Consider the following 21,721-nt stretch of genomic DNA (forward strand, 5'->3'; position numbering starts at 1 on the left):
GCTTCACATCCCAAATGCTGTGTCCAGGCTGACAGAAATGTTCTCCATCAGGTGTTGGCTAACACGGTACAAAACATTTTAATCATTTTACTATGGAAGATACCAGAAAGTGCTGCACAGTTATGAAGCTTATGAATTCCCTAAAGAAACTTGCACAACTGGACAGCGACATCTTCTTCCTGAGCAGATGTAAAAAAGAAAACCTCACCCTAAAGGATTAATTTTAAAGAACCCTACCCTGGACACCTTCAACAGGAGGTACGTATCAGGACATCGGAACGGATACGGAAAAAACTCATCAAAATCTGCTACAACAAAAGAAGACAAGTTAACACAGAGATATCTACTCTCAATGAACAACTGGAACCAAACACAGAGGATAAAGAATTAGAGCTGAAACAACTAATCGATAAAATTGATAATAATCGATAATGAAAATCGTTGTCAACGATTTTCATTATCGATTAATCGAATAGATTTTTATCGATTAAAAAAAGAGTTTTTTTCAGAGCAAATGCTCTGAAAAACTCCTCTCCTTATATAATCCGACCTCAAACAGAGATCGGATTATAACACTAGAATCCAGATCCCCCGCAACGCTGCAGGGGACCTGGATTCTCCTCACTGTTGGCCGGTCTCTCACTTCCGTCTCTCTCCCCCCTCCCATCTGCCTCCTCCCCCCTCCCATACATCACTCTGCCTCTCTACCCGGCTCCATTACTGACAGGCACTTTCCCTGCAGCTTCATAGAAGCCTCAGTGTAAGTGTAAGAATCATCAGTGTAAGAATCATCCTCTCTGTCAGCCGGTGAGGGTCTGCATCGCACAGACAGACTCCGTTACTCACCTTCACTTACACTGAGGCTTCTATGAAGCTGCAGTGAAAGTGCCTTCAGTAACGGAGCCGGGTAGAGAGGCAGAGCGGTGTATGGGAGGGGGGAGGAGTCAGAGGGGTGTATGGGAGCCACCCTCCCATACGCCACTATGCCTCTCTATGCGGCTCCCTGGTGTCTTGTCAGCAACGGAGGTTCACAGGAGGCAGAGTGGAGTATGGGAGGGGGGGAGGAGGCAGAGTGGAGTATGGGAGGGGGGAGGAGGCAGAGTGGTATATGGGAGGGGGAGGAGCCAGAGTGGTCTATGGGAGGAGGCAGAGTGGAGTATGGGAGGGGGGAGGAGGCAGAGTGGAGTATGGGAGGGGGAGGAGCCAAAGTGATGTATGGGAGGGGAGGAGGCAGAGTGGAGTATGGGAGGGGGAGGAGGCAGAGTGGAGTATGGGAGGGGGAGGAGGCAGAGTGGAGTATGGGAGGGGGAGGAGGCAAAGTGATGTATGGGAGGGGGGAGCCAAAGTCATGTATGGGAGGGGGAGGAGGCAGAGTGGAGTATGAGAGGGGGGAGGAGCCAGAGTGGTGTATGGGAGGGGGGGAGGCAGTGGTGTATGGGAGGGGGAGGAGCCAGAGTGGTGTATGGGTGAGTTATAGTGGTGTATGGGGGGTATTATGAATTTCAGGGCATACAGGCATATCAGGGGGCATAAACATATCTGGGGGTAAAAGGTATATCAGAGGGCTCAGTTGCATATCACTGGCATATAAGGAGTATAAGGCATATCGGGGGCACAGCGGAATCTGGCATATAAGAGGTATATATATGGGGGCAGAGTGGCAAGCTGGGGGTCAGATGTGCATAACTGGGGGCAGTTTGGTAAATAAAAAAAATGTAAACAAGGCTTTTTTCTCAGTTTTTATTAAATATGAAAAATAGTTAACATATGAATTAATATTTACTAATAACTTTGTATTAAAACCTAGTTTGAGAAACACTGTGTTTGGGTTCTTGTAGCTTTTATTATTATGTCAGTAAAATAAGAAGGTGAATAGAGAGAGGCCATTGCAATAAAGAGATGAAAGTGTAAATTGTACGTTTTTTATTGCAATTTTTCTTCAATTTAAAATAATGTATTTTTGTATCCGATTAATCGATTAATCGACAAAATAATCGGCCAACTAATCGATTATTAAAATAATCGTTAGTTGCAGCCCTACAAAGAATATTTACAGCAGTACTATAAAAGACTCCAAAAAGCACTCAACACAATGTCAGGATCCATTCTCTGCTCCCTGAACCATGGCTGAATCATACATCAAGCTAACACATCTGCTACCACTAGTGGCCACCCTCCTCCCTCTGGAGTGAGCTGAACCTGATTATCAGGTACAGCTGTGCCTCATGAACTGAGTGAAGCCTGCCTTTATAAGACCTGCCCTGCCCATCAGTCTGGGCCTTGGCATTGAAGTTGTAGGACTGCCTTTGCTCTGAGCCGCTACCTGTACCTGAGCTTGCTCCTGAACCCGTGCCCGTGCCCGTGCCCGTGCCCGAACCCGTGCCTGTGCCCGAACCCGTGCCTGTGCCCGAACCCGTGCCTGTGCCTGAACCCGTGCCTGAACCCGTGCCTGTGCCTGAACCCGTGCCTGAGCCCGTTCCTGTACCCGTGCCTGAGCCGGTACTCGTGCATGATCCAGTACCCGAGCGTAAGTCCGTACCCGTGCATGAACCTGTACACGTGCTTGGCCCGGTAGTACTCCGTTCCCGTCCGCCCTGCCAGTGGGCCTCCGTTCCCGTCCGCCCTGCCAGTGGGCCTCGCCTGTGCCTGTGCCTGAACCTGTACCTGGACCCGTACCTGAACCTGCCTGTGGGCTTACCTGCCAGTAGGCCCGCACCCGAGCCTGTACCTGTGCCTGTGGGCTTACCTGCCAGTGGGCCCGCACCCGAGCCTGTACCTGCACCCGAGCCTGAACCTGCACCTGCGCCTGTACCTGCCTCAGCTCCCGTCTCTCTGCCTCAGCTCCCGAGCCTGTACCTTCCTCAGCTCCCGTCTCTCTGCCTCAACTCCCGAGCCTGCACCTGCCTCAGCTCCCGTCTCTCTGCCTCAACTCCCGAGCCTGCACCTGCCTCAGCTCCCGTCTCTCTGCCTCAACTCCCGAGCCTGCACCTGCCTCAGCTCCCGTCTCTCTGCCTCAACTCCCGATCCTGCACCTGCCTCAGCTCCCGTCTCTCTGCCTCAGCTCCCGAGCCTGTACCTGCCTCAGCTCCTGTCTCCCGTCCTTTCCAGTTCTGCTACTCTGTCTGTACCTATCTCTCAGTGTCACCATGCATAAAGGAGTACAGAGAGAGTCCCCCATATCCCCTGCACATGGACTCCTACCAGACCTGCTCGCCCTGGTCCTGACACACAAAGAAGAAGAAAATACAGAGATTAAGGCTAATTTCAGGATTTTAAACAGAACCTCCCAAACCAACCGAACAAAGCTGTGTGATCAACCTCTCCATTTACACACCAAACAGGGATGAACTGTCAGTACTCTCTAAAGGTCTATCATTTTGCCCAACAAGACCTCTGGACAAAATAACCCTGTGCAGTGATATGGAAAAATTCTTTCAAAAACTTAGACTCAAGGAATTCTTTAATGACAGAACGGACAATGAAACCAGTGACACTATGGAAAGACACAACAGAAATCCACTTGGACTCCAAAACCAGGATATAACCTTACACAGAGCCAACTTAACTACAAAGGAACAGAAGGGCATTAGATCACTTAAGAACAATCATGGGTGCAGTATAAAAATCAGAGACTCCAAATACAGAAAGCTATCTGTCACAGTCCCGGGTCCCGGCCGGCACAGGCAAGTGATCGCCCGTACGCGGCAAACTCCGGGATCCCGGGTTGCTCCCTCAGGTCCCGGCAGACACAGGCAAGCCGATGCCTGTGAACGCCGGGCTCCGGGATCGCGTGTCACTGACTCGGATCCCGGCAGACACAGGCAAGCTGATGCCTGTGACCGCCGGGCGCCGGAGTCAAGTGTCACAGACTCGGATCCCGGCAGACACAGGCAAGCTGATGCCTGTGATCCACCGAGCTCCGGGTCGTATAGGGCTTCCTCCGGGGGTCATTCTACTACGCTGCAGCAGCCTGCCTGCAGCAGTGGAGACCCCCGGAGTCAGAGACTTACCCGAACTCGGTCCCTTCCTCGCGGCAGGAGCGTTTCGTTGCCACGCAACTGGAGGCGTGGTTTCGATGGCCGACTGGAGCTTCAGCGGTGACGTCATCTTGGGGCGGGGTTAGGTTCTGGCGACAGATTTAAAAGTCAGGAAGTGCTCTAGCCAGTTACCCTGTTGTGGTCTTTGCGCTCAGTTGTGTTTCTAGTTACTTCCAGTTATTTTTTTACCCTTTGCTTGTCTGACCTCTCTTTGCCTGCCGATTTTGTACTGTTGCCTTGCTGATCCTATTGCTGAACCTTGATTGTCTGACTACCCTCTCTGGATCTCGACCACGGCTTACCTGACTACCCTCTCTGGATCTCGACCACGGATTGTCTGACTACCCTCTCTGGATCTCGACCACGGCTTACCTGACTACCCTCTCTGGATCTCGACCACGGCTTGCCTGACTACCCTCTCTGGATCTCGTCCAGGGCTTGTATTGTTCCTGTGTTCATGTCCTGTTTCGGCTATCCAGTCTGTGCTAAGCCTTTCACCTTGTACTGCCAACTCCGTTCCTACTACCTATACCTACCTTATCTGGCCTCCTTGCTGTTGGGATCATCTAAATCCTGGGGTGCTGCTGCCAGGGGCTCCTCCTTTGGTTGTAGTATTTCAGGTGGAATAACTTCAGCGGTGACTGCCAGTGTAAGGGAGGTCGTGACACTATCAATATCACCAGAGAAAACCTCCTGAGATACCGGCAGCCACAAAAAAAGAGATCAAGTACCATTAGTGGTCACCTACAATCCATAAATGGAAGCTCTGCGCAAGATCTCAAAGGAATTACAAGAAATCTTGCACACTGATGAAAGACTTCGGACAACATTCCCACATCCCCCACTGCTTTCATTCAAACAGCCTCCCAATCTCAAACAATGTATAGTGAAGAGCACCCTTCACAGGCGAACAGCAAATGGTACCTCTCCCTGCCAACAAAAGAGATAAAAGACGAGCGTTGGTACCGTGTTAGCTGTAGAATTACAGGAGACAAGTGGAGTTTGAATGATACCTTTATTGGCTAACTGAGTAAATATAGATTGCAAGCTTTCAAGACCTCTCAGGTCCCTTCATCAGGCATGTTATACAACAATGTGAAATACCTCTAAGTATCCTTCAAATAACATGGTTAAGAATGGGAAGCTGATGAGGGCGTGTCCTGCTGCTCTGCGAGATGGCTGCTTGAGCCACGGGCTCCGTTGACCCACTGCCTTTTCTGCCCGCGAATCGGTCTTCATCCTCATGATGGGCAAGCACTCGCGACCCTCAAGTACCCCTAAAGCCTCCCAGATCAAGGAGCGGACCGCTCACACCTCGGCGAAGGCTTTTTTTCATAATATTCATGACGCGGACTCCCGCGACTCCATGTTGCGGCCTTCGCCGCCGGACAGTCCAGTTGGAAGATAATCTTCCTGCCTCGCACCCGCGCTCCCGTCAACTTGATGCCTCTACGCGGCAACCCTCTCTTCACGACCTGCCGACGAAGGCGGATCTTGTTGCCATCATAACGCATGCTCCTCTCCGGGCTGACCTTCTGGAGATAAAACGCGATCTACAACAGATCGGTGAGCGCTTGGCAACGCTAGAGCAAGACAATACCAGTACCCGCACTACGGTGGATGCTCTTTCGGATCAACTCAAGTTACAGGCTACTGCTATTTCCTCTCTGCTATCAAAAGTAGAAGATTTAGATAACCGTGGCAGACGCTCTAATTTAAGGGTTTGGGGCCTACCTGAGTCTGTTCCTCCTACGGATCTGGTGACTGTCATTCGCTCCATCTTTAATAACCTGCTCTCCAGACTGGATGAAGCGGAACTTCAATTTGACCGAATTCATCGTGCTCTTCGGCCCAGATTGCCTGACACTCAGCCGCCACGTGACATTGTCTGTTGCGTCCGGGACTACACCGTGAAGGAGGCCATTTTGGCGGCCTCCCGCAAGGTTAGTGCGCTGGACTGGGAAGGCCACGCGATACAACCCTTCCCTGATCTGTCTTCCCGGTGTTGCGGCCTGTCACCACAGCTTTGAGGGAGGCTATGATTCCCTACCAGTGGGGGTTCCCTTTCTCCCTTATCATACGGAAAGGCTCTGATCGGCACATCATTCGACATGTTTCTGACGTCCCTGTGGTGTTGGATCTTTTGGGACTTCCTAACATCGAGGTCCCGGATTGGGAATACTCCTGCGCTGTACCGGCGAAATTATCACTTCCAGACCTGGCATGGTCCTCCAGACCGCAGCGTAAACGACGCCCTAAGGGTCCTGTGCAGCCCGACACTTGAAGACATAGGGTGCGCGCCACCACTTTATCTACAAGCAACACGGTTTATATCTACTGCTCTGACTTCTGGATGAACTCTTTTTTATGCTTTCATGCATAATATATATATCCCTGCAGGCAGTCCCTACACGTTGTACTTACTTTATGTACAAGGCGCACGCTCTGTTACCTGTGGTGCTTCCTTTGTGTGCTGGCTACCCTGCTGTCGGTCAGCTATATAAGTTTTTATTTGTTCTACTTTATCTCATTGGCCTGTAAACTATGTCACCTTACGCCTTACACCTTACACATTACACATTCTTGCCATTATGGATCTGCCCGTTTTTGGCGGTTTCGCTTCACATTGCTCATGTATGTGGGTTTGGGCCCCATCGTCTTTATGCCGCAGTTGTTACTTACCGATTTGCTATGTTTTTTGTTTTTATACTTCTTGGGAGGTTCTTTATCCCGGGAGGTTACGTTTTACTTTTGGCAGTGGGTCTCAAGCCCGTGTTGGTCTATGTGGTATGTACATTTTGTGCTATATACGTACTTGTCATTCTTACTGCATGTTTCTACATGCAAGTCCTCTGAGCCGGCCAGCCAGACCCTTAGTGGTCCTGGTACTTGGCTTGTCCCGTTCCTCAGGTTCGATGGCTCTCCTGTTACGACCTCTGTTACTCCCTTGGCCGAGCCTTGACTGGTTCCTTGGGAGCACATCTGTTTTATTCTGTTTGTATTGTTTTTCATATGTTTGTTTTTGTTTTTTTGACGCGTACCACTTACCCGCCGTCTCCTTGATCTCTCCAGGTGTTCTCCATGCGCCCTAACGCCATACAATTGACCACTCTCAATGTCCGGGGGCTTAACAAGCCGGAGCAACGCTCTAAGTTGTTCCATTTCCTACACACTACCAAGACTAAGATAGCTTTCCTACAGGAAACGCACTTCAAAACGGGTAGTGAACCGAGATTTTTCTCTAAACATTTTCCCAATATCTTCCTCTCTAGCTCTCATGAATCCAAATCGAAAGGCGTCGCAATTCTTTTGCATAAGTCTCTTCCCTTTCAACACCTGGACACCTGGAGGGATGAGGAGGGGAGGTGAGTTTTTGTTAAGGGAAATGTTGCTACGTATAAATTTACACTGGCGTGTGTATACGCTCCCAACCGTAATCAGACCAGTTTCCTTATTTCCGCTTTGTATAGATTGGCTGATTTTCAGGAAGGGATTACTGTCCTAGGGGGAGATTTTAATATGGTTTTGGACCCTAGGATTGATAGTTCCTCAGGCACATCGCATATCCCCTACTCCCGCATCGCCAGGGTTAAGCGTCTCCTCCACAGCTTACAATTGGCTGACGCGTGGAGAACACAACACCCATCCACCACGGATTTTACATATTTTTCTCCTACACACACTAGATACACTAGAATTGATTCGTTTTTTCTCTCTCACTATCATCTGCCAATGCTCGCCACTTCTAACACTGGAACTTCCATACTGGGTGACCATTCCCCTGTTCACATTGAATTGTCTCTTGCTCACCTCCCCCCTAAAGTTTGGGCTTGGAGTCTTAATGTGCGGGACGCAGTCACCTCTTTACCCAATGGGAAATGCCCTGGCCCTGATGGGCTCACGAAGTCCTACTATGTCAAATTCCTTAACATCTTGGGTCCCCACTTGGTTACGCTATTTATCCCCTTCGTGACAAAGGCTGATTTTACTTTTTGTACCCTTCGTGACAATGGCCGTTTTAACATTTCTGCGCTGCTTGTGTTTAGCTGTAATTTTCTTCTTTCCCGTTTACTGAACCCACACACATTAGATATTGTTTTTTTCAGGACAAGAAGGGCTTTCTTTAGATGACATTGTTTTGATTGTATCATATTATTTACTATTAAAAAAAGTATAAAATATGGTGAAAAATTTAGAAAAAAATGACTGTTTCTAACTTTTAGTTGAAAAATCTTTTACTCATCTATAAAAGGTAATAAAAAAACCTGCTAAATAGATTCTACTATTTGTCCTGAGTTTAGAAATACCCAATATTTTTATGTTTTTTTGCTTTTTTCTACCCATTATGGGGCAATAAGTACAGGTAGCGTTTTGCTATTTCAAAGCCATTTTTTCCAAATCTGGTAATTCTTCCCCCCATGTGCCATTTCGGGTATCTTTGAACCCGGCCAATGCAATTTACCCCATCAAGTCATATATTTTTGAAAACTAGACAGCCCAGGGTATTCCAAATGCTAGTATTTTAACTCTTTCCATGCACCATATCTACCACCAGTCTTTGTCAAACTTTATGGTAGTCATTTTTTTGCATTTGTTTTGTCATACACATTTTACTTCAGGTATGAATTAAAATGTTCTAGTTTATGTCACTATCACAAAACACCCCAATATGTGTTCAGCAACATCTCCTGAGCGCAGCGATACCCCACATGAATGATTTTGCCTGGCTGTTTGGGGGCAAAAGAGCCACATTTGGGGCATGCGCATTTTTCAATGTTGAACTTTGGCATTTGGGATCCACTGCCCATGCCCTATTTGGTACATCTTTGAGCCGGGCCATTTCAGTGTGCCCAACAAAACCATATATTTTTCAAAACTAGACACCACAGGGTATTTTAAATGCTGGTATTTTAACTCTTTGCATGCACATATTTTACCACCAGCATTTTTTCAAAGTTTGCAGTAATATTTTTGTGTGTGTATTTTTCCCACACACACCTACTTTATGTATGAATTTACAGCTCCTGGTATATGCCGCTGTCACACGACACCCCATAATGTGTTCAGCAACATCTCCTGAGTGCAGTGATACCCCCACATGCATGGGTGTGTCATTTTTTGGGGGAACTAAAAGGCCACATTTGGTACGTGTGCATTTTTCTAATTGGAAATTAGATGTGTGGCCATCCTTCCCCCCGTGTTAATTGGGACGTTGTTGAACCCGGCCAATTCAATTTACCCCATCAAATCATACATTTTTTAAAAGTAGACACCCCACGGGCATTTAATATGCCAGTATTTTAACTCTTTCCATGCGAGAATTGTTTTAAGCTAATATGCTAATTTTAGGACTTGCTCACAAAAATATATTTTTTATATATATATATATATATTTTTTTTTTATTATTTTTTTTAAAAAAAAATTTTAACATTTTTTTTCAACTTGGAGGTTCCCCTGATAGTGACATCAGTGGGAAATGATTTTTACATTTTACTGTTTTTTTTACTATTTTTTTCTAATTATTATTAATTTTATTTTATTTTTTAATTTATTTTTACTAATCACACTGTGATTAGAAAGCTGGACTCCATTGACTTGCATGGTGAATGCAGTACCTGTATTCAACCTGCAAGTGGAGCCAAAGTTCTCTAGATGGTCTGGACCATCTAGCGAACTTTTAAAATTTGTGGTTCCTGTTACAGGACGGCGCCATCTTCCTTGATGGCGAAGATTGCCGGCAGCTGCGGCTGTGACCGCTCTCCGGAGCGGTCACAGCCCATCAAAAGGTTAGTGTTTGGTGTCGCTGGGTGCCTCCTGATCGAGGCATTCCAGCGACACCATTTAAGTTTAGGAGGCGATCCTAAACGCCTCCTAAAGCCTCCTAAAGCGCCTCCTAAACGCTTTTAAAACGGGCGTCCGCCGCCATACAAAGTATGGCGGATGTTGACGCCCCGTGGAGGGGCCAGAGATGGCCCCTTCGTGCCGATCGCGGCGTTGCTGAATGCCTCGAGGTCGAGGCATTCAGCAACGCTTTTTGGGTGCAGAAAGCGATAGTAGATCGCTTTCTGCACCCGTTTAAAGACGTGCCGGTCCTGGCACGTCAATTGTCGTAAAGCACATGCTTTTCCGTGCCGTGCCAGGACCGGCAATTGTCATTAAGGGGTTAAATAAGGATGGGTTTCTTGTACAAATGCAATATCTATATTTTCATTTAACATGGAACCATAAAGAAAAGATCTTTTATACGGTGAGTTCAACCCTTGCGCGTTAATTGTTACTAGTTTAAGAGTCATAAGATTAATTGATGAAAAAGTGTTATAACAAAGACCCATATTCATCGCCAGTCCGACACTCCTCCGTATTAAGACCTTTTTAATTTCAAGAAAGAGACCATAGAGCTTAACACAAAACAAAAAATGTAATGTAATATAAAATACCTTTTTATTGAACATTCCATGTTCGACAGTATAAACCTTCCTTTTGTCAAGATAAACATCTAAGTGAGACATGGGCAGCAGTATAGGGGTTAAGAAGCAGGATAGAGACTGATGAGGTACAGGTCATGGCAGTTTAAGGTGGTTGTAAATTAGTTTAACCAGTGTGGGGGTGGTAAGGGGAGTGAGGGTAATTATGGCATTGCTAAAAAAAACAAACCTCATACACCTCATACACATCTCTTTAGATAAATAAACCAAGTTAGGCCTGTAACATGAGGATAATGCATAAATTAGAGTAAAATCACAGAAAATGTGACAGGAATACTATTTCCATGTTTAATCAGGTGTCTTTAGTGTTAAAATGCTTAATCATCTTTATTTCAAAATGTTTTTTTGGCTTGTGTGTTTTCAAAGTTCCGCTTCAGTACTTTTATCCTGAGGTCCTTAATGGAGTGGTCCCCCTTGGTGTATTGATGGCAGACCAGGGTGCAGTTGTTGTAGAGAGAGAGTGTATATGTAGGTTCATCCTTAGTCTCAGTTTCTGATCATGTACTCAACATTAGCAGATGTATGTACATGTGTATGATACCTTGATATTGTATGTTTTGTTGTTGTGATGGGCAGTATTCCCATTACATATGGGTTTGCATAGCTAATAGCAAGATATATTGCATAGTTTGGTACCGGACTCAATAATATTTTGTACACTCTGCAATTTCGTATGGACCAGTTTCTGTTCCGGTTTGGGTGGTTGTCTGAAAGTGAGGATAGGTGGAATATTTATTTTAGCGCTGTATCCTGTCAGTAGTGGCTGTAAATCCTTATATATCTCTTTGCAGATTCCCTCTAGTGTAGGTTTGTATGTAGCCACTAATGGGATACATATAATGGTATCATTTATATTGTATTGTAACAATTGTTCCCAGGGATTTTTGGTACCTCAAGTCCCGGTGTAATTTTGCCATTTTTGCAGTATGTCGGCTCAGCGATTATTCTCCTTTCCTGTGAGTAGTGTGCCCATGTAAACTATATACTGTTTTTTTTCAAGGAGAGATAGAGCTTTTTTTTATATATATTTTCCCCTCTGAATCCTCACAAAATTAGGTAAAGCGATGGAAAATCCCCTCCAAATTTATCAATTCTTTCCATACTTTCCCAGCACTTATAGGGAACATACTATAAGGTGTACATTATTCGTAGAATTTTTACATTAGGTATTATGGGATTTCAACTCGAATGTTAAACAAATAAACCAAAAATACCCACAAAAGTATATATTTCTGTAAAGCAGACAATCCAGACAATCATATCAGGGGTATTTGGGCATTCTTCATGCAGCTATTTGGCCACCAATCACTGTCAAAGAGGGCTACAGAAATTATTTCCTGCGCACACATCCTTAGTTTTTTTTTTCCTTTCTAGAGCGCCCTATCCATCCCTTACACAGTACCCTAGGGTAGTATTTTTTTATACTTATGGGTTAACGGGTTTGGGGGTTGTGAACGGGGACAGGAGGTTTATACTTTTTAGATGTTGTGTTAGGGCAATGGGATGTAAGGGTTTTTTCCTTTTCTTATATGTATTTTTAATTTTTATTTATTTTTATGCACTGTTATCAGTGCAGTATGGTTAGAGGTCCTCTTAGGGACCTCTTGAACATGTAATTAATGCTAGTGATGTCACAATGACATCGCTTAGCTCACTTTTTTTAAATTATTATTTATTGTATTTTAGCGATTTTTTTGTTAAAAAAAAAAAATCACTAACTTTTTTTGCTGATTTGTGTTTCAGCGTGAGGAGAGTGAGAAACATAGTAACATAGTAACATAGTTCATAAGGTTGAAAAAAGACCAAAGTCCATCAAGTTCAACCTATATACATATTGTGTCCCTACTGTGTTGATCCGAGTAAATAAAGAATTTATCAGAATAAATCCCTGGATCAACGTTCTGTCCCTATCAATCTAATATCCATAACTTGTAATATTATTGCTTTCAAGAAACACGTCCAGGCTCCTTTTGAACTCTTTTATTGAGTTTACCATTACCACTTCCTCTGGCAGAGAGTTCCATAATCTCACCGCTCTTACTGTAAAGAACCCCCGTCTGTGCTGGTGTAGAAACCTTCTTTCCTCCAACCGTGGAGGATGTCCCCTTGTTATAGATACAGTCCTGGGTATAAATAGGTCCTGGGAGTGATCTCTGTACTGTCCCCTTATATATTTATACATAGTTATTAAATCCCCCCTAAGCCGTCTTTTTTCCAAACTAAATAACCCTAATTCTGATAATCTTTCTGGGTACTGTAGTCCTCCCATTCCCCTTATTACTCCGGTTGCCCGTCTTTGAACCCTCTCCAGCTCCACTATATCTTTCTTGTACACTGGTGCCCAGTACTGTACACAGTATTCCATGTGTGGTCTGACTAGTGACTTGTACAGTGGTAGAATTATTTCCTTGTCGTGGGCATCTATGCCCCTTTTGATGCACCCCATGATTTTATTTGCCTTAGCAGCAGCTGCCTGACACTGGTCGCTACAGGTAAATTTACTGTTAACTAAAACTCCTAAGTCCTTTTCCATGTCAGTCGTCCCCAGTATTTTCCCATTTAATACATATTCCCAGCCTGGATTTTTCTTCCCCATGTGCATAACCTTACATTTATCTGTGTTGAACCTCATCTGCCACATCCCAGCCCAAGCCTCCAACCTATGCAGATCCATTTGTAATCGTGCACTGTCCTCTATTGTGTTAACCACGTTACAGAGCTTAGTATCGTCTGCAAAGATTGATACTTTACTATACAATCCCTCTACAAGGTCATTAATAAATATATTAAAAAGAATAGGACCCAAAACTGACCCCTGTGGTACCCCACTAGCAACAGTAACCCACTCAGAGTATCCCCCAGCCCAAGCATTCTCATTTTATGTACCAGCCTTTTATGTGGCACCGTATCAAATGCTTTGGAAAAATCAAGATATACGACATCCAGCGATTCACCCCGATCCAGTCTTGAGCTCACCTCCTCATAAAAGCTGATCAGGTTAGTTTGACAGGACCGATCCCTTGTAAACCCATGCGGATATGGAGTCATACACTTATTTTCATTGAGATACTCCAAAATAGCATCTCTTAGGAAACCCTCAAACAGTTTACACACAACAGAAGTTAAACTAACAGGCCTATAATTCCCCGGGTCACTTTTTGTCCCCTTTTTGAATATTGGCACAAAGTTTGCTATGCGCCAGTCCTGGGGAACAGACCCTGTCACTTTGGGTGTCCTTGAATATTAGAAATAGGGGTCTGTCTATTACATTACTTAACTCCCTTAGAATGCCATCTGGACCTGGTGATTTGTCTATTTTGATTTTTTTTAGGCGGCACTGCACTTCTTCCTGGGTTAGACAGGCGACATGTACTGGGGCAGTTATCTCATCCTGCTGTATATTACCTGGCATTTCATTTTCCTCTGTGAATACAGCAGAGAAGAATATATTTAATAGATTAGCTTTTTCCTGATCCTCGTCTATAACTTCTCCCTCATTACTTTTTAAGGGGCCAACGCTTTCATTTTTAACCTTTTTACTATTTATATAGTTAAAGAACATTTTGGGGTTTGTCTTACTCTCTTTGGCAATGAGTCTTTCTGTCTCCACTTTTGCTGCTTTTATCTGATTTTTACATATTTTATTTTTTTCCCGATAGCTTTTTAGTGCTTCCTCACTGCCTTCCTGTTTTAGTAGCTTAAATGCCTTTACATTTTTATTTATCCACATTGGTTTTCTCTTGTTCCTGACTCTTTTATTCCCATACGGTATGTACCTTTCACAGTGATAATTTAAGATATCCTTAAAAATCTCCCATTGAGTGTCTGTACTCTTGTTTTTGAGGACATTTTCCCAATTTACAGTGTTAAGGGCTTCTCTTAGTTGATCAAACTTTGCCTTCCTAAAGTTCATAGTTCTTGTGGCTCCTCTAAGAGTTCCCTTATTAAAGGACAAGTTATAATGTATCATATTGTGATCACTATTTCCTATTTTCATAGCTATCATCCAACCATGTCTCTGTTATACCCACTATGTCATAGTTTTCTTCAGACATTATTAACTCCAGTTCGTCAGTTTTATTGGTCAGACTTCTGGCATTAGTAAGCATACAATTTAGAGGTGTATGGTTTTTTTTCCCTATGAAGCCTATCCCTATTGACTATTCTAACCCCTCCCTCCGCTCCACCCCCAGGTACATTTATAAGCCCCAGCTTTCTATCTACACTATCTTCCCCTTCTATATTGTAGTTTCCCTCCCCCCCTTTACCTAGTTTAAACACTCCTCCACCCTTCTGGCCATCTTCTCCCCGAGCACAGCTGCACCCTCCCCATTGAGGTGCAGCCCGTCCTTACCGTAGAGCCTGTATCCGACCGAGAAGTCGGCCCAGTTCTCCATGAACCCAAACCCCTCCTTCCTACACCAGCTTCTGAGCCACTTGTTTAGCTCCCTAATCTCCCGCTGCCTCTCTGGTGTGGCACGTGGTACAGGTAATATTTCAGAAAATACTACCTTGGAGGTCCTTGCCTTAAGCTTGCTACCTAAGTCCCTGAAATCATTTTTAAGGACACTCCGCCTACCTCTCACTTTGTCATTGGTGCCAATGTGCACCATGACTGCTGGGTCTTCTCCAGCCCCTCCCAGTAATCTGTCAACCCGATCCACGATGTGCCGAACTCGAGCGCCAGGCAGACAACACACTGTTCGGCGATCCCGGTCTTTGTGACAGATCTGTCTGTCCCCCTAATAATTGAGTCCCCCACTACCAGCACCTGTCTGGCCTGCCTTGCGCTCCTCCTTCCCTCCTTACTGGAGCAGACACCCCTCTGGTGGTCAGAGGCAGTGACTTGCTGCAGTACTGCTAACTCTGAACTAACATCCCCCTCATCTGCCAACCGGGCAAACTTGTTGGGGTGTGCTAGATCAGGACTAGCCTCCCTGGCGCTTTTCCCCCTACCCCGCCTTCTAACTGTAACCCAGCTAGCTGCCTGACTGTCCTGTACCTCCATCCCGCTATCCTCCCCCACCTCTACCCCCGAGAGAGCTTGCTCAGTGAGCAGCAGACTCTTCTCCAAGTTGTCAATAGATCTCAGTGTTGCCAGTTGCTCCTCTAGACTCAGGATTTGTGCTTCCAAATGAGCAACCCGCACACATCTCGCACAGCAATATGCACCCTCGAAGCGCTGATCAAGGATTGCATACATTGAGCAAGATGTACACCTGACCGCATTGTCAAACATGGAGGACATCTTGGCAATGGGTATAGCTCAAATAACTGGCAAAAACAGACAGTAAGGTGCAATATATATATATATATATATATATATATAAATATAAATATAAATATAAGGAATCACAAGGATTTATACTTTACCCTCCTTCTTTGCTTGTAACTCCTCACTTAGAGATGTCACTTAGGAGATTCGCCCCAGCTCAGGATTCGCTTGTGTGTCCAAGCTAAATGCAACTGCAAAAGCCAAGCAGAACTCACATGGTTTCTCACTCTCCTCCCTGCGATCCCCCTGCACCGATCACACTGCGATCTTTATGCAAGTCCCCATAGACTTGCATAGAAGTCACAGCGTCTGTGATCTGTGCCTGCAGACCCTGCAGGAGATATCCTGTCCTCCGATGACCTTCCGGGTGACGTCAGCAGTGACCCGACCTGGAAGGGAATGCCCGATCGCGTGATCGGGCATTTAAAACTGTAACAGTTTTCCGGGAGATTGGGCACCCCTGCTGACAGGGGGGAGTCCAGGCCGTTCATTCATTATGAAGTGTTTCCTCTCCTTCTGTCCATATAATGAATGGGTCATCAATGTAGCATTGATACAGTTTGTGGCACTGTAAGTCAAAGAATGTCAGTTCTAAGTAAGCCATAACGAGATTAGCATATTGTTGTGCCATCTTTTTGCAGTTCCTATTAACTGAATGTAGAAATTTTGGTTAAAAGCAAAGTAATTATGAATTAATTTAATTTAGTTACTGCTTCAGGGCTATACAATTGTTTTGGGAATACAAAGGTTTGTCTTTGATAACACTAGTTGTTTTATGGACAAAGGGTTTTAACCCCTTCGCGACCGGGACGTACCTCGTACTTCATGGTCACATGGTACCTGTGAACAATCTTAGCGATCGCGGGGGCACTGCTGCTGCTGTCTGCCCAGGTGTCTGGGCAGACCAGCACATACACCCTCCCCCCCGAGCCTTCGATCACTCCCACGGAGAGATTCTGTAGGCTCAAAACGTAATCCACCGGCTGCCCCCACTTGCATACCTATAAGTAAGGTGCATTATGGAAAACCCAAGGGGTTTCACGAAGAAACACAGAAGATAGGTGGGTTCTCTTCAACTAACTTAATAAAATACCCCATCTCCAACAGGCCTCATCCTTTCTCCAGTGGGATGGGGGTTAAAATAATATAACAAGCCATTCAGGGATAGTTATTCCCTCCCTGCCCATTGACCCACTCAAGCTGCAGGAAAAACTTTAAATCACCCATAAAAACCATCTGCAAAGGCATTGACCACATACCATACTTCTCCAGCTCCCTCCATTCTTGCCCTTAAGGCTAACCTGACCTGATGGCAGGTGGTTGCCCAGGAGCGTGTATATAAACTCACGTTCACCATCGCATCCAACAGTCATGGGAATGGGCGTGAGGTACAGGATGGGGTCTGTGCTTCCCACAGTAACTTTTACCACATATGAACCCCCAAGAGACAGTGGCAAGGGGAGATTATATAATTTGTCCTAATGTTTAAAGAACAATCTTATATTAACAATGAAATGATTGAAAAACAAAGATTTAAGCAATATTGAATATTTAACTTTAACCAAATTGTGCTTACTTTTAGATGGTGACTCAGGATGAAGTGAGAGCCCTTCAAACCGCAGGAGGATACCAACGGTCCCACTTTTGCCTCTTTCAAAGATGTCACGTGCATTAGGACGAACTCTTGGAGCAGGATTCGTTGGACAGGCACTGTAATAAGCTGGGTATAAAGTGGGATCCGGGGCTAATGGACCGGGTAAAAAATTTAACTTAAGGCTACTGCCATCTTGACTTCCACAGGCTATAATTAAAAGAAAAGAAAAAAAGAAAAGTGGGAGAGTTACCATAGAGAATGAGAGAATCAGATACTTATTTTAAGTGTGGGGGTTTTGTTGTAGCAATTTTCTAAATCATGTCTGGCACAAATACTTGTATTACGTAGCATGTAACATTTCTAATGAAACTTTAAGCTTAGACCGGAGGCATGACCTTAGTAAAAATAATGATGACTCCTTTACTTTTTTTTTTGTTTGGCTCTGGTTGCGACTCTGATTTGTGTTATTTGCTCTCATTGTACTCAAATGGAAAAACATCACCGATTCCAACTAGATCGGCGAGTTCTCCGCCACGGGCTAACTTCGACCTTCCATCTTCTCTACATGCTCACGCATTCCTCGGAGCCTCTTGCCTAATATAATTTACCTGTGTCTCGGTCTCATGTTTCTTTCCGATGTTTGTGCAGCTGATGTACCGTCCTGCGTGTCGGTTGCCTCTTTTCTTTTCTTTTTTTTTTTATTATGGGCACCAATGACACTTTTTCTGTATTGTACTACAGTTCCGGTGAATAAAAAGTTTTCAATTTAAAAAAAAGTGAAAATAATGATGCACCTATGATGATTGTATGATGATTACCCCTAGTGGTGGGTGTGGTAAAATTCCAATAATACCATTTCCCTTTATGTCTTGCATGATGTTCATGCTCCATTTTTATTAGAGAGATCAACAAAGAAAGATATTAGCCATTGGAAAAAATACTGTAAATATATATCAAGAACTATGTTTGACAACCTTGTAAGCAGTTTACACTGTACCACTATATTTATATTAGATAGTAGCCTTGTCAATGGGAATTGTCATGCTGGGCTGGACTGAAAGCAACTTGTACTATGATAGGATCCTTGCTGTATGCCCCTCCAAGCATAACAATTCAAACGGACCGGCCAGTTTACGTTGTGTGCAGGAGGGAAGGAAGAATTTGTCATATTGTGTGAATTAAGTGAAAAGCAGCTGTGCGCTGTGTAGGGATGGAACTGTGGAACTATATATTATGTGGATGGAGAGGCTTCTGAAAAGTATTGTGTGTGGCATGACAAAGGGGCTGGTTGAAGAAGGAAATAAGTAGAGAGAAAATAGACAAAGAGTGCTAAGAGAGAGGATAAAAAGAATAACGAGCTGATACACTAATCACATGATCTAATATAGCAATGCAAAATATATAAAAAGAGAAAGAAAATCTTCATAATGTGCAAACTGAAATTTTATATGGAGAAAAGCTTTTGTGTATAAATTCTCTCCCTTGAGCCACAAGATAAGAAAGATTTTACAATTCTTCAGTGATCAGAATATGCCTGAGATATTCCATCTTCCCATTTTATTTTCTTATGGAAGGGAACCTAATCTCAGACACTGCTTGAAAGCAAATGTAGGTACTAAATGAACCAAAAACTAGATTTTAATTGGCCTGTCAATTTGGTTCTTTAAACTGTATTCATTGCAACAGAATTATCAAGGGGAGTAGCTTTTCAAACCCCCATAAGTGCAAGCAATATAAGTTAGAGCATGTTTTCACTTATACCGTATTTGCTCGATTATAAGGACGAGGTTTTTTTCAGAGCAAATGCTCTGAAACAAAAACCCTTGTCTTATAATCGGGGTCGTCTTATAATCAGACATCAAATAGGTCTGACTATGAGACGACTAAGATCCAGATCCCCCGCAGCTGCAGGGGACCTGGATCCTCCTGTCTCCCCCCCCGCCCCACTTACCGGTGCTTGAGTCCCCAGCGTGTAGCCGGGGCAGTGTGTAGACAACTTACGCTGCAGCCGGAAGGAGGTGTGGCTAGCAGCGGGGGTTGTCTGCGTCCATCGCGCATACCTTCCCCAACTGTCAGAGATCAGAGTTTCCCGCATAGGCAGCTCTACTGGGTAGATGTAGTCTGGATGCCCCGGGGGGAGTCACGGGAAGTGACGTCACATCACGTGACTCCGTTTTGTTCCTGGGTGGAGCAAGAGAAGAAGTGCTTTGAGGGAGCAGCGAGAAGGCAGCCTTGCGGGACTGCGCGGGATTACCGGGACCCGCAGGTACAGTGCCTGACCGCCCACTCCCGCCCGCAGAACCAGCAAGACCGCCCGCAAGTTTTTTTTCCCAATGCAGTCCTCTACCCCAGAACACCAGTGCCTAAGCACTTGAGAGAAGTAGGACATCAAGTACACCAAATGAGGTTCCAAGTCAATGGCTACGTACCAAAATTAAGATGCATTTTGAAACAGAAATAGCTTGGATTACCTGGTTGGAGGCATTACACTCCAAAGGATTTAACGTGGATTATAAATATATGCATTCGCTATAGAGAACATAGTAACTCCTGAGTCCTGGATATGCCCTGCATCACCCTGTAGTAGCTATTTGACTCTATTCACCCTGGTACATTGAGGTGATATGGGGTTAATCGACTTATCTACCATGTATTCCTATGTACCTGTGGTAATTTCTCTTCTTGTCGCCCTTAGAAAATATGCCTCCACTTTATTCAACTACACTTTGGGGTTAGCAATACTTTTGATGTTTGTGTGTTCCTTACTACTGAGGGGTGAGTTCTGTCTCTTTTTATTCAGTATAACTTGTAGAAATCCTTTTGTTTTTTTTGTTTTTTTAAATCAAAATTGTTATTGTTTTACAAGTGAAAGGACGACAAGTAGGGAACACACAAAAAGGCGGAACAAGGAAAGGAAGGGTCCAAATGGAAGGAATACAAAGCCCTGACACAGCAGGGTAACACAATTGACACAATATAAAAAAACAAAAAAAAATACATACACAAAACTCCCACAAGGCGAAACAAGGGTGAACATGACCACAACGAGGGGGCGTGGCCGACCGTTGGAGAAGATGGCTGCTTGAGACCTCAGCTCCGTCGGTCCCCCGGTGATATTAGCTTTTATTAGCCAACAATAGCCACCATGGTGCGTAATAGACGGCAGTCCTCTGCCCTGTCGGTGCCTGGGGAGGGTGCCGGGTCGTCAGTTGCCTCCCTTCGGGAGTACTTTCGTACCCCAGCGGCGCTGGCCTCACAGGCGCCTGAAGACCACGAGGAAGCATCGCCCGCCAGTTCCCGCGACTCTGGTGACAGGCGAGAGGAAGCTGTTTCCGGAGTGCCGGGTTTACCTACCTGTTCCGCGGAGGTTCGCCAGCTCTTTTCCTCTGCTCCGTGGCGAGAGGACTTCAGCACGCTGCTTTCGGAGCTTAAGCAGACCGTGACCGATGCCGTAGCGGGCCTTCGGGCGGACTTGGATGCTGTGGACCGTCGCCTCACGCTCCGGGAGTCTGAATCGGCTCAGCAGGCCCAGAGGACATCTGCCCTGGAGCTATCCTCCGCTCGCCACGACTATTACCTGGCCGACTGCAGGAGGCGTCTGGAGGACCTCGATAACAGAGGCCGACGGCACAACATTAGGATCCGGGGCCTTCCGGAGGTCACGTCTGACCCCCCTGAGGATGTTCGGGGCCTGGTGGTCCGCCTGTTCAACAGCCTCTTGGGGCGGCCTCCTGAGACTGTGCTCTCCCTGGATCGAGCCCACAGGGCTCTGAGACCTCGGGGTCCCTCGTCAGCGCCCCCGAGAGATGTTATTTGTTGTGTGACCGACTACCAGCTGAAGGAGCAGCTTATGCGACGTGCGAGAGAGGTGGGCTCCTGGACTTTCGAAGGCACTGCGGTCACCCTCTTCCAGGACCTGTCCGATATCACCCTGCAGAATCGGAGAGTGCTGCGGCCCCTTACAGCCGAGCTCCGAGGCCGTGGAATCTCATATTATTGGGGCTACCCCTTTAGCCTTAATGTGCGATCGGGGGGTTCTGTTCTTTCGCTTCGCTGTCACCGGGAGCTGCCTGCTTTCTTAAGGGACCTCCGCCTGCCTGCTCTTCAGATTCCGGATTGGAACCTCCCCGCCTTACCGGCGGATCATGCAGCTCGCCCTGGAGGGGCTTCTCGTCGACCGGAGCGGTCGCCGGGCCGCGCGGGCCGTCGCGGCAGATTGCCTTTGCGGCTTCCGGAGGCTACGGACCCGGAGGAATGATCTTCGGGGGATGCGTCCCTGCTGTTTCTCCGCTGTTGGAAGTCCGGGTTGGCTTTGGGTTGACTTACCAT

Source organism: Sceloporus occidentalis, unplaced genomic scaffold (genome assembly GCF_023333645.1).
Source record: "Sceloporus occidentalis isolate IW3139 unplaced genomic scaffold, rSceOcc1.0.p SCAF_32, whole genome shotgun sequence".
Lineage (NCBI taxonomy): Eukaryota > Metazoa > Chordata > Lepidosauria > Squamata > Phrynosomatidae > Sceloporus > Sceloporus occidentalis.